Source organism: Vicugna pacos, unplaced genomic scaffold, assembly GCF_048564905.1.
Source record: "Vicugna pacos unplaced genomic scaffold, VicPac4 scaffold_240, whole genome shotgun sequence".
NCBI lineage: Eukaryota > Metazoa > Chordata > Mammalia > Artiodactyla > Camelidae > Vicugna > Vicugna pacos.
In genome coordinates, this window is record NW_027328919.1 from 22,706 (window position 1) to 35,184 (window position 12,479).

General features: G+C 49.4%; 1 pseudogene; it reads left to right on the top strand.

Annotated features, from left to right (window-relative positions):
• The first annotated feature begins 1,226 nt into the window (after positions 1-1,226).
• Positions 1,227-6,801, top strand: LOC140695485 (protein sprouty homolog 2-like; annotated as a pseudogene).
• Positions 6,802-12,479: the final 5,678 nt, after the last annotated feature.

The window sequence follows — 12,479 nt, forward strand, 5'->3', positions numbered from 1 at the left end:
AACCCCAGGGCTCCATCCCCAGCCCCACAGCACCTTCCTGCCCAGAGAATCCCAGTGAGACCCTCATCCAGGCAGTCTGAACACTCCATGTTCTCAAGTAAAAGGGATTTGCCCTTTAACTCCTCATGCACACATTTTCTCTGAACTTCTCCTTCCTTCTTCCCCTTCCCCTTAGGAAGAGCTTCTGGAAATGTGAAGATCCGTGTAGCAAAGCCGATTCCTGGAGCAGGGGTCTGCTCATCGAGGTAGCGTGGAGGCCTGAGGTCTGGAGGGGGGAGGGTCAAGGAGGGAAGGGGACGGGGTGGGATGTGGTTTTCAGTTGCTCACTAAAGCGTCTGAAAAATCCCCATCTTCTCTGGATCAGCAGGACGAGGGATGTGTTCTGCCCACAGAAAGGTGGAGGGGCAGGAGGCCCGGGGAATGTGGTGTGTCCGTGCTACTCCAGGAGGGGGCACTCGGATGGCAGCGCTAGCGGGTCTCTGGCTCCCATTCTAGTCCCTCCCGCTGGCACGTGGCTTCTTCCAGGCTCCTGGGTGGACGGGGTGGGTAGGGGGAACTTTCTTCTCTGACCAGCCCCATCTGTCCTCAGGAGCCCAGGTCCTTGCTGCCCATTCTGTCTTCACTGCACCTCCGAGGGGAGGGCGCCCTTCTCATCCCAAGGATGAGCACTGCAGGGGCCCTATGGTCTAGGTGTGCATATTGCCGCCCAGTCCTGGGTCCTAGAGGCTGGACCGGAGACAGGTATGTGTGCATTCTGTGACTCCACACTGCGCCCAACTCACCATCAGTGCTGGTCAGTCACGGTCAGGAGTCTCACCCTGGTCCCCAGTCAGCAACGACCCAGGCCCCGGGTGGCCCATGAGAAATGTCTGGGAACTGATGGGAGCTTAGTTGATCCTTCCTGAATGACTTCAGAAGCTTCATGTGAAAGAGGAAGCAAAGTGTCCTGTCCCCTCCGACCTTGTGAGTCAGAGGTGGTGCCTCAGGGGTCACGTTCCTGAGTGCATGAAGAAAGCCTGCTGTGCAGGGGGTGTTCTGAGCTGTTCCCGGGGAGGGCAAGGCTTCAGCATGGCCTTGTTTCCAGCCTGGGTGGCTGAGACTGCAGGGATCCTGGGGCAGGCAGGGGCCGCAACCTGGCCTCCAAGGCCCATGTCCCCTCCATCCACAGCTCCACCCAGATGGGGGCCCGTCACCGCTTGGGAGCCCGAAGGGCACAACTCCCACCGATGGCGGAGCTGGGCTGGGGGAGGGACGCTGCCCCAGGGCCTCTGGCTGAGAAGGGGTTATGGCCTCTCCTCTGTGGGCCCCTGAAGCACCCCACTGCCCCTCGGCGGGCCTCTGCCTCCTCAGCCGGGAAATGGAGGGAGGATGACCCCGTGGGGCCAGCCTCACAGAGCGGCGATGAGGAGAAAGGTAGGAGGGTGCGGGGCTTTCTGTTCTGCTTCAGCAGGAGGTGAGGATAAAAGTGACATGGCCCTGAGACCTCAGGAGAACCTGGCGGGTAAGTGGGCGTCCAGTACTTGCCAGGTGAGGAAACAGGCTCCGGGGGGCTAGGCCGCAGCCCCAAGTCACACACCCAGTGCGTGCCAGCGCTGGGATTGTTCTGGAATCAGAGCATGCTGGAGGGCACGTAGCACAGCTACCAGTGCCCGGGTCAGGTGTCAGGGTCTGCGGTCGGGGGGCTTGGGGAACCGGGTGAGGGGGGCAGGCTCAATGGCTCTGTCCTCCACTCCGGCAAGAGCAGCCTCCAAGCCCAGCGCCCTGGGGCGGGGCCTCCAGAGCCCGGGAGAGGCTGCGGGAGGGGGTGAGCGCCCTGCAGGGGAGGGGCTGCAGGGTCACAGGAGGGCGCTACCCCCAGCTGGAGGCCCCCAAATCAAGGGAGGAGGGGCCTCCCTCCTCCAGCCCCGCCTCCCACTGCCACGTTAGCTAAGATCCTCCTTCCAAGTGACTGCCAGGAAGGCCTGGAAAAGCTGATGCAGGTAGACTTGGTGATGGGAGTAGCCAAGGTTCAAACACCCTGTGATTTGCTGACACAAGTCTTGGGGGTTGACTAGGAGCCAGGGTTCTTGTAGGGCGAGGGGTGTGGAGATCGAGGAGGCTAGTAAGAGTCCCAGACTTCTCCACCTGCAAACAGTGGGGTGGACCCAGAGCTGAGGGTGAGGGGTTTTCACGGAAGGGTCTGTGGGGCCCTGAGATCAGAACCCAGGTTCATCCTCTCCCTCAGCAAAAACATCACCGACCTGGTGATGCTGGACCCAGTGTGGAGGGTGATCTGGATGTGAGTCTGGGGGCTGAGCAGGGGGACCAGGGTCAAGGCCTGGGAAGAGAGAGGCCACACACCAAGGCCTGGGCTGTCAGCATTCAGCAGACCTTTTGTGAGACCCTCATGGCCGGTCCTGTGAGCTGGGGTGTCAGGCCCATTTTAGGGGTGAGGAAAAGGAGGCTCCACATACAACAGTGGTCCAAGTTCCCTGGGCTGGTGGAGCCACAGAACTGGCAAACCACAGAGCTGCAGGGTGTTTTGTTGGAGCTGGACTCAGCCTCTCCCACAGGGGCTTCCATAGGGTGAGAGTGAAATGGGGCCTCGCAGAGTCCAACATCACATAAGTGGCGGAACAGTCCCCTCCTGCCCCAGGCTTCAGCTTCCCTGTGTGTCAGCAGAGAGGGTTCTGCTACAAGCTCCCCAAGACTCAGCCCCAATGTCTTCCCTCCTTTGGTGCCAAGATTTGGTTTGGATCTAAGTCCTGATTTCTGTGCATGCCCGGCCCCCTCCTGGGGCCTGGTCACAGGGCAGCATGAGAAGGAATGGGCATGGGGGCTGGCAATGACAGCAGGGCTCTTCCTGCTGGGCTTCGGCTGCCTGCCTTCCAGGGGCGTGAGTCTCTCCCACGTGTACATGCTATTAAACTTTTGTTTGATTTTCCCCTGTTAACCTCTTTCATGTCAATGTAATTCTTAGACTGGCCAGAAGAACCAAGAAGAATAGAGCAAAACTTCTTCCTCCCCAACAGTCCACAGTGAGGACGAGCTGCAACTTCCCTGGCTAAGCACACCTCACTCACAGCTGCTGCAGGTGGAGAGCCTGGGGCGACTGACAAAAGCCAGCAGTAGGTGAGATTCTTACCAGGTCAATCCCCTGAGTCTCTGCCTGCAGAGTCTTTTGGAAATGAGAAAGGTAAGAATTTTCCTCTTCTAGAATTCTATTAGCAGGAGAAAATATTTGTAGGGTTAGCTCCTTGGGCTCAACAGTTCTTGGTTTGAAATTCAGTGAATTACTCTTGGTTTGTGGATCTTTTCCCAACCAGACATTGTCACTAGTTTTCTTTATCTCTGTCTTCTGTGTCATTTGTCATAAGGAGAACAACCGCTGGTCAAATTAGACTTTCTTTTTGTCTGTCCAGTGTCTTGAGAGCTTGGCCTGTTGGCCAGTGAGGAAACTCCCTGATCTCTCCCACTCAGGAGGGGCATGCGCAGTGTGAATTTGGAGACCAGCTGAACAGACTGGAACTCCAAGCCTCCTCCTGGTCAGTCTGCACCAGTTCTCAAGGGAGCTGGCCATAAGGTGTCCCAGTCCACGAGGGGCCTCTGTTGTCTCAACCTTCGCTGCTTTGTTACTGATATAACAAAGTTCTTTACTTTCTCAGACTTTCTAGGGAATGAACTTTTGGATCATGGGGGCTACATCATGTTTGCCGTCAACAAGGATACCTCCTGCACCCACGGTAGACTGGAAAGTCCCCGCTGGGTCTTTCTGCAAATAGGCTCTTAAGATATTATTCTTCAATGGCCAATGATGGATCCTTTGAGTTGGAAAAACTTCTAAATTGCTAATTTTTTAGAAAGCTCTCATCACTGACAGCTAGTTTATTAGCACTAATGGAAAGACCAAATTTAAAAGTGGATACAACGAAATGGAACAGCTAACCTGTAGAACAGCCTTAGTTAAAAAAAAAAAAAAAAGGAAAAGAAAAAAGAATAGAAAAATAAAGTTTTGAAAGGCCTTACTGAATCTGCAGTCTCAGCTTCCCCAAGTGGGTTTTTCAGATGCTATTTAAAAACTTAGACTAATGTCAGGCACAATTTATTATTTTTTGTCATTGATACGTCTTGATTTATGCAATAAAGCACTAATTATTTCACTGCTCAGGTTAAGTTTTTCTGAACCTTGGCTTTCCTTTGATAAAAATGACTTTCCCTCTTCCCTGAAAAATGAGAACATATCCTGTACCCCTCAGAACCAAGGGTCCTTCCGAGTTGATACGACCCCCACGGAGAGAAAGTGAAAAGCACGCTCAGCGCCTGAGGACCACGGCTCTTCAGTTGCGCCATCGCCCACGGGCGCTTTCAGGAGCTGCAGTGACTGAAGGCCTCGGGACAACATCTAGCCTGGGAGGAGTTTCTCGAGACGCAGGAATAAGGAAAAGCCTCTTCTTCCTCAACGTGATGCTTAAATACTGTCACTGCCTGTCAATACAGGCAAGGGCTTCCAGTGCCAAAGTGCTTTAGAAGTGATGCCTGAACTTGGCCTCCTCACCCCGATGACTGAACTGAGGCTTGAGGGCAGAGTTTTGGGTGAAGCAGAAAAGACTGCTTTATTTCTTTGCCAGGCAAAGGAGCTCACAGTGGGCTAATGCCTCCAAGACTGTGGGCCTGCCAGGGAGAGAAGGAAGGGTGCTTGAATTCAAGGAGTGGCACTGGTTTCCTTAGAGATCACATTCTGGGTGACAAATTGTTGCAAAATTGTCCTTGCTTTTGCTGAAGCAGCTCTTCCTTCCACTGGGCATGTCATTATGGGCACATGGTTGACCTCTGGCTTTGGGAATCTTCTAATATTCTTGTGCTTAGAACAAAGGGTGTGCAGGAAGGGAGGCTGTGGAAAAGCGCTAGAAAAAAAAAGTGTGCAGTTTAAAGTCAGGCTGGTATATGTCTCTAATATCTATGCAGACTGAGACCCAGGGCCTCCTTCTGCAGCACCGGCACAGGCCAGGACCTGCATCTCAAGCAGCAAAACACAAAGAAACCACAAGAGACTACAAACGAGTGCCTGTGTGTGCAGTTGCAGTGAGTTATGAACAGTAAGAGACAGAAAACAGAAACCCAATTGCCACTTCTGAGGTGTCGGGGGCAAAAGCACACAGCCCCACCAGGGGGCTGGGCAGACCACCCAGCCACCCCTCCTCTCCAGCCTCACCCTGGTGGGCCAGAGCAGGAAAAACGCCATCTGAACCCTTGAACACCTAAGCAGTTACAAATACCAGATGGTCGCCAATGACAATATTCCCCACTGCGAATTCCTTCCATATCTATGGAAAGTGGGAAGTGGACGCCATTCTCCCCAAACTGCTTCCTAATGAACTGGGGTTTCATCTGGGTTTTTTTCTGATGGAAAAAATGCACGTGTTCATGCCATTTAGAAAGGGGTCATGTTAGAGATTGTACCGTAGTTTGACAAAGGTAGGATACGTAGCACATCAAAAGCTAAAAAACATCTAAAACCCTGGAATAACATTGATGAGCACAAGCAATAGCTGAAATATTCCTGAAATCATAGAGCACAGCTTTTAGGAATTGAAAACAAACTTGGAAACCAATGAGGGACGTCAGAGCGAACTTCAGGGGCATTTGTGTCAGCGCCGTCAACATTCTGAATCCAGGTTTTCACGTCATCAAGAAGGGAAGGGGCATTTCCAGATTCATCAGGGATGTGAACACAGTGCGTGGCAGGAGTAATCACACTGCTTTCTCCCTGAGAAGCCGGCAGTATGTCTAATGCCCCCTGGCTCTGAAAAGCTGTCTTCCACACTAGGGGGAACTCCGTGCTCAACAGTGTAAAACTCTGCTGGCTATCATTCGGGGCTTTTGTGTGAAGTTAGCCAAGGCCTCTACGTGCAGGGTCACCTTCTCCAATCCTATATTAGGGACAAAGAAGTTGAGTAGACAATCAAACCAGAGCAGCGTGAGGACAAGCCCCAGCAGCAGCCCTTCTGAGAAGAGGCTGCTGGGTCATCCTTCTCCTTGGAGTAACCAGGCGCAGCCCAGATCAGAGCTCAGGCCAGGTGAGCTTAAGCCACTGAGCAAGGAAGACTCGGGGCTGCACACCTACGGGCGTGAGGACTGCGGCAAGTGTAAATGTGAGGAGTGCACCCACCCAAGGCCTGCCATCAGCTTGGATCTGCAACAAGCAGTCCCTGCACTTGGCCCAGAATGTGACTGACTGGGACCTGTGTCTGCATGTGAAAGGTCTCATCTCTCACTTTTCCAATGATGATGAGGACGACTTGTGTCCCTGCTGCCAGTCTCACCACTGTACACACTGGTCGGCCACAGGCGTCATCTCCCTCTTCTTGTCCTGACCATGGTGTTACCTTTCCGCCTAGGGTTGCCCCAGATTGTGCCAGGGGTGTTACGATCTGGTGAACAATTCTTAATGACACTGTAAACATTCACATAGGTTGCTGCAAAACTCCCACTGTTTTTTCCAGACACAATGTGCTGTATCTCTGTTTACACAACACCACCTGTGTCTGAGAAAACCAACCTATGCCCCACTACATGACACAGTCACAAAACACCACACCACTATGTTGCACATTGGGAAGCGTGTGAACCGATCAGCACATTTTCAGCCTGTGTCTTGCCCCACAGAAGCCTTCGCTGCAAGACCCTCACTTCCCTTGGACCCCATGCACACCACACAGTCACAGTAAAACTTAACTTTTACTTTCCAGGCTTCCTGACAAACCGTTCAGTGCAAAGAATATCTATGTGAAGATCCACCACTCTGTAAAAAAGAATATTTTAAGAGGCTATTTTAAATTTGATCTTGTTGGAACTTTTTATAAGGGACCTCAATTTAAACTTTAAAAGGCCTCCCAAGGTCAGGAAAGCCACGCCACCAGCCCTCACCTGCAGTACCTGCAGGCCCAGGTGGATTTTTCTCTTCCTGAGTTCCAAAATACCTTGAGGTTCCTGCAGCTGCCATGAAGTGGCCTTCCTCATTCACTTGGAAAGGTTGCTAGGAACCTAAGAGTTTCCTGGAGGTCTCAGGTAGAAGGAAAAGATAAATGCTTCAATTCTGTCCACAAAGGTGTAATTTACCAAGTTCCTGTAAGCCATAACTAGCTTCAGGGGAAGATTACCTCATATCTGGAAAATAAAGATTAAAAGCCAGGAATAGTTCAGATAAAACCAAAAATTGGAACTATATTCATCAGTTTACTCCATTTCATGTAACTAATATTTCGTTAACAGTTTTATGAAATAAAAAATTCCATTAGATTTCTTTAATTTCTTACCCAGCCCAGTGGTGTGATCTGAAAATCAGAAACCTGTACTTATCAAAAAGTGCTTTCCATAAACCTTTCGGAAAGGAGGCGTTTTGCAAGGGCATCAGAGTAAAAGCCTAACTGTCTATGAGTGACAGAAGGCTCAGGAAGGCATGGTTACAGACCTGATTACAATGCAGCTGATAAAGAAACTTGGTTAATGCTGTGACATACATTTTAAGACAATAACTGGAATTATGATTGATAATATTTTATCAGGACATACCAAATTTTAGGTATTCCATATAACTTCTAGACTCTTTATGCTAATAACATTCACAGGTACCATATAATGTAAGATATTTTGTCATCACTCATTCAATAATGCTTCCTATGTAATTTAACCTATCAAATGAATGCAATCAGTTTGGGATCTCTTTTGGGGATGCTCCAGGGGCTCTTTGAAGCATTCCAAAGTTAGGTGGAGGTCAAAGAAAGTTAGTTAATATTTGATAATTGGGAAGTTTGTCAGAGTTTTAAAATACTTGGTCAGATAAGATCGTAGATCATTGCAAAACAATTCTTATTTGTTTAACCAGAATGACAATAAAATATTTCAAGAGCAGCTAGGGAACAGATTGCCTAAAGACAAAGAAATTCACATACTCTGTTATCAGAAGCCACTCAACAGTTTAAGAAATCTTTCTTTCACTAACAGAGAGTAAAAACAAATGCAACCTTGCATCTGTCTACTCTTAACAAAATCCGTTTACCTAATTACATTTAGTCAAGCCTTAGATTTTCTTAGAAAATCCCGACCATGTACAAAATTGTTTTCTCAGTGTGTCTTTTCCACAAACCTCCTTCAACTTTCTGTATCCATATTGTTTTGTCCCTTATTTTTTTCTGTTCAGAAACAACGAACTCAAGGAGAAAATCATCTTTTTTCTTTTTCCTTTTAACAAAAATCATTTCCATTCCTCACACCTTTATTTACTGAAAACATACTTCCAATTTTTTTCTTACACACTGAAGGGCATACATACGGCATGCGGTATTACAGTAAAATACCACCTTTCCCCTAGTCATGGGTCTGTACCTCGTGTTGAACCAAGCAATCAACATTCTTCCCAAGGGACTGTGATGAAACAGAAATGATGTCACCCATTTTGATCTCTAAGCAAAAGACACGAAGCAGACCTCAGTCAGCAGATGGAAGCCTCAGAAACCAGAAAGAGCAGAAGCTGAAACTGAACTACAGAAATCCAGAATGGGTTCCATGTCCCACTAAGCCCGTGATCACTACCCAGGTGGCACCTTCCAGACCAGGAATTCCAGTTAAGGGGTTCCACCAGATTGAGAATCCCTTTTCCAGAGTCTTACCCAGACATGGGCCCGGAGCCCTGCTGTGCACCCCTAGGGACTTTCGCTAATTCTGGCTGAGGGGTCGTGACTTCTCTGATGTTGCTTTTCTTCTTCTCCACATAACTTCAGTGCAGCAGGAAGTCTAAGCTGGTGCAGGTGAGGGAAAAGGGTGTTTCCCCAAATCAATAGTGGCTTCAGCAGATGCCTGGGTGGTCCCTCCTCCATTCTCCACTCCGTTCCCATAGTCCCTACCACCAGAGACAGAAAAGTATGACCCTGATGAAAGGAATTGGAGAATATGCAAATAAATTGAAAGACATCTCAGGTTCATTGGTTGGAAGAACTATTATTGTTAAGAAATATTTCTACTACTCAGAGCGATATGTATATTCAATGTAATGCCTGTCAAAACTCCAAGGGCATAGTTCCCTTAAACAGAAACACAATTATGCAATTGAAACTTGGGTTTGAACAAATTAATAGAGCGTCAAAGTGTTCAAAAACGCAATAATTAAACTTTCAACTTTGTAAGTTAAAAGAAAATAAAGATAAACACAAGTGAATTAGGTTTGAATCATTTAAAATAAAGTAAATTTTAATAAACATGTAAACATAATTAGGAATTAAGAATGAAATGAAGAATGATTATTTTATTAATAACAATTTTAAAAAGCAAAACTTTCAGGGAAGTAAAATAAAAAAGGACAATTCAGACTTCATTCTCATTCAGGATGTAAAAATTTAGAAGTTTTAACTCTAGCTAACAACAAATGAAAAACTAAGTAAACAAACAAAATCAATGACTCCTGTTGGAAGCCTCAGAGAACTGAGGTTACAGGTCCCATTGCCACCCCCAAACTGGAGAGACAGACAGATGGACACAAAGACATCCACTGACCAGAGTAGAAATGCACAAGCAGAAACCTCCATGGACCCCAGGCAGGAAACCCGAACCGTAGCTGACAAACTGCTGGAGGCGCAGTGCTCCAGTCTGAGAGTTAAAAACGGCAGGGGCCGCAGTTCCAGGAGGCCCCCCAACTTTTGTTCAGGATTCCTACCAGGTTTTCACATTGACAGTTGGAGACAATGTGCCTCACTTCCAGCAGGGGAAACAGAAAGCAACTATTTTGAAATAGGCCCACAACATTTCATTCTTCTCAATGAGGGCTGCCCTCAAGAGACAATGAACAGACCATGAACAACTGGGGACTGAGCAGAGCATAACTGCCCTGAAATACGCAAGTCCAGCCCTCCCTGGAGAAACCATATAAATGTAACAGATGTAAGAAAAGCAGTAGCCAGAGAGCCAATCTTTATGCATACCAAAGAACTCACATGATAGAGAAACTTAATGTTCACAACCAATGTAAAAAAGCTCTCATTGATCATAAGAACATATTCTCATTGCTGAGCAGACAGGTCTATAACGACTCTGGGTGAGCCTTCATTCAAGCTCCAGCCCTGGGTGCACACAAGAAAATGATAAATAGGAATAATCTCTAAAACACAAAAGAAGGAAAAGCATTATTTTATTTGGAGAAGAAAGCTCTTAGCTTGCACAAAATAATTCTTAGTGGAGAATCAATTCAGTCAATTACACGTTGGGTTTCTATTCCTCACACAGTGACACTTGCAGGACATTGGGGGATTCTCGCTGCAGGAAACACTGTCAGTGTCATAAGTGGAAGAGGGTCTTCAGTGATCACTCATTCCTCAGTCAACTTTTGTGATCTCACACTGCAGAGATGGCAATGTTTCAGTCAATGTGACAAGGCCATCAGCTGGAATCCGTGTCAGAAAACATACTGAAAAGACAGGCTACGAAGACTCCTTTAGCATACCGCTGGGCGTTGGACTTTTGCTAATGATCTATTATTTTAACTTATAAGGTAAAGACGGGATTCCAAAATGTTCCTGGAAATGCTGAAGGAAATTTTGGAAACAAGTAATAATCAAGAAGATAAATCAACTGCAATCGATTCATACTTGCTTACATGCCTACAGTAAGAGTTGTTGCTGAATTTGTCTTGTCAAAACCATGGAACATTATGATGAATGAAAATGGAATATTTTTTTCCTTCAATAATATATTACTAGTAATCCTTTAGTCAATTCCTATAGTTAATGAAATAATAAACACTTTTACAAAGATATACATCAATCAGAAGATAACTTTGAATGGTTCTGGAAATTGTGATGCCAAAAATAATGTCTTTAATATTAATTATATATATGGATGTGTGTATGTATATACATATGTATTTAATATTTATGTGTATATACAAAAATAACAAGAATGAGAGATAATTCTGATAAAAGAAAATTGAAGTGTATTTTAAATTTTTGAGGGGCCTTCCACACCAGCCCTCACAGGCTCCCTCTTCCGCCAGCTCCCCCCTGCCCCCTCCACACCCACCCATATACGGGAGCTCAGCCACCGGCCTGGGCATCTGCCTCGGGTTGCCTTGCTGCTGAACAGCACACATGTGAAATTAAAAAAAAAAAATCACCCCAAGAAAATGCCCTCTGTGCAAGCTAAAAATGAATGAATGAATTAATATGTCTGTCTGTCTGTCTGTCTGTCTGTCTATAAATATCTCTCTCTCCCATGTGCTCCTTACACCCCGGGACCCGCGAGGGGGCGCGGGCTCCGGCCGAGGGGCCTCTCCGGCCGGCGCGGCTCCCCCGGCCTCCCCGGGCGCGCTGAGCTCAGCGCCGCAGCCGCTCGCAGCAGCTCCTTCCCCGAAAGCCACGGCGCGGGGGCCGCTGACCGACCGTGTGAGTGGGGACGCGGGCCACCACCGAGGGGTGTGCGGGCTCAAGATCCAAGCCGCAGCGCCACCGCCGCCACCGCGCCCGGGGAGGCGGTTGTGGAGACCGAGCCCGAGACGGCGCAGCGCAGCGACAGCAGACGGCGCGGCCCCGGCCCCGGCCCCGCGCGCCGCCCCGTCCCCGCCGCCGCCTCCGCGCGGCGCCGCCCGCCCGCCCGCCCGCCCGGCGCGCGCCTTCAGAGCCCCGTCCGCACCGCCCTCCCCCGGGTCCCCGGGCCCCCGCCCGGACCCTACGCCTTCTCCTCCGGGGTTGCTCAGCCTAACCCCTTCCCTCCCACCGAGCAGGGCTGCACAAAAGTAAAAGAAAAACAGAATGGGAGAAAGGCTTTGCTTTTCTTGTTCCCTTTGGCCGGGTGGCCGTGCTGAAACGGTCAGGTCTTTTTGTCCCCAGCCCAAGCTCACAGTCACCTGGGGAGCTCCCGAGGGGCTGGAGTCTGTGAGAGCGGGTTGAAAACTAGCAGAGCTCCACAGAGCCCGACCAGGGCGTCTGCACCGCCGCCCGATCCCGCGGAGGGATCGTCCTCCTCCAGCCGCCTCCCTCGCTCTGCGTTTCTCTTCCAACCCCCGACCTCCTCCGCTCTCCGGCCGAGCCCGCTGCCCAGCGCCAGCTCCATCCTCCACCTGCCCCCTGGCTCCTCGGTCCCCGGCCAGACCAGCGATGCGACGTGAGGCAGGAGGGGGATTTGCGAGGGGACCTGCCTGCTTCCCACTCCCGTGGCTCCCTGCCCGCTGCCTCCTCCTGCCTCCTGCTTCCCTCCTGCGCCTTTCTGACGCTCCCTAGTCGCCTCTGGTGTGCGTCTGAGTGTGCTTTTGAAAAATTGCTCCTTGCTTTTGCAACCCTGAAGCCAAAGTGGGGTGATGGGGGCACCTAAAAGAGAAGCGGGATGTTAAAAAGGCAAGAGACTGTAGATTTGCAACACTGGACGACCAGCGGAGCACCCTGGCTCATCTGATCTCTGCGCCAGGTGAGGACCTTCCCGGTTTTACAGCAAGACTCTCATTGTTCTCAGTGCCCCCT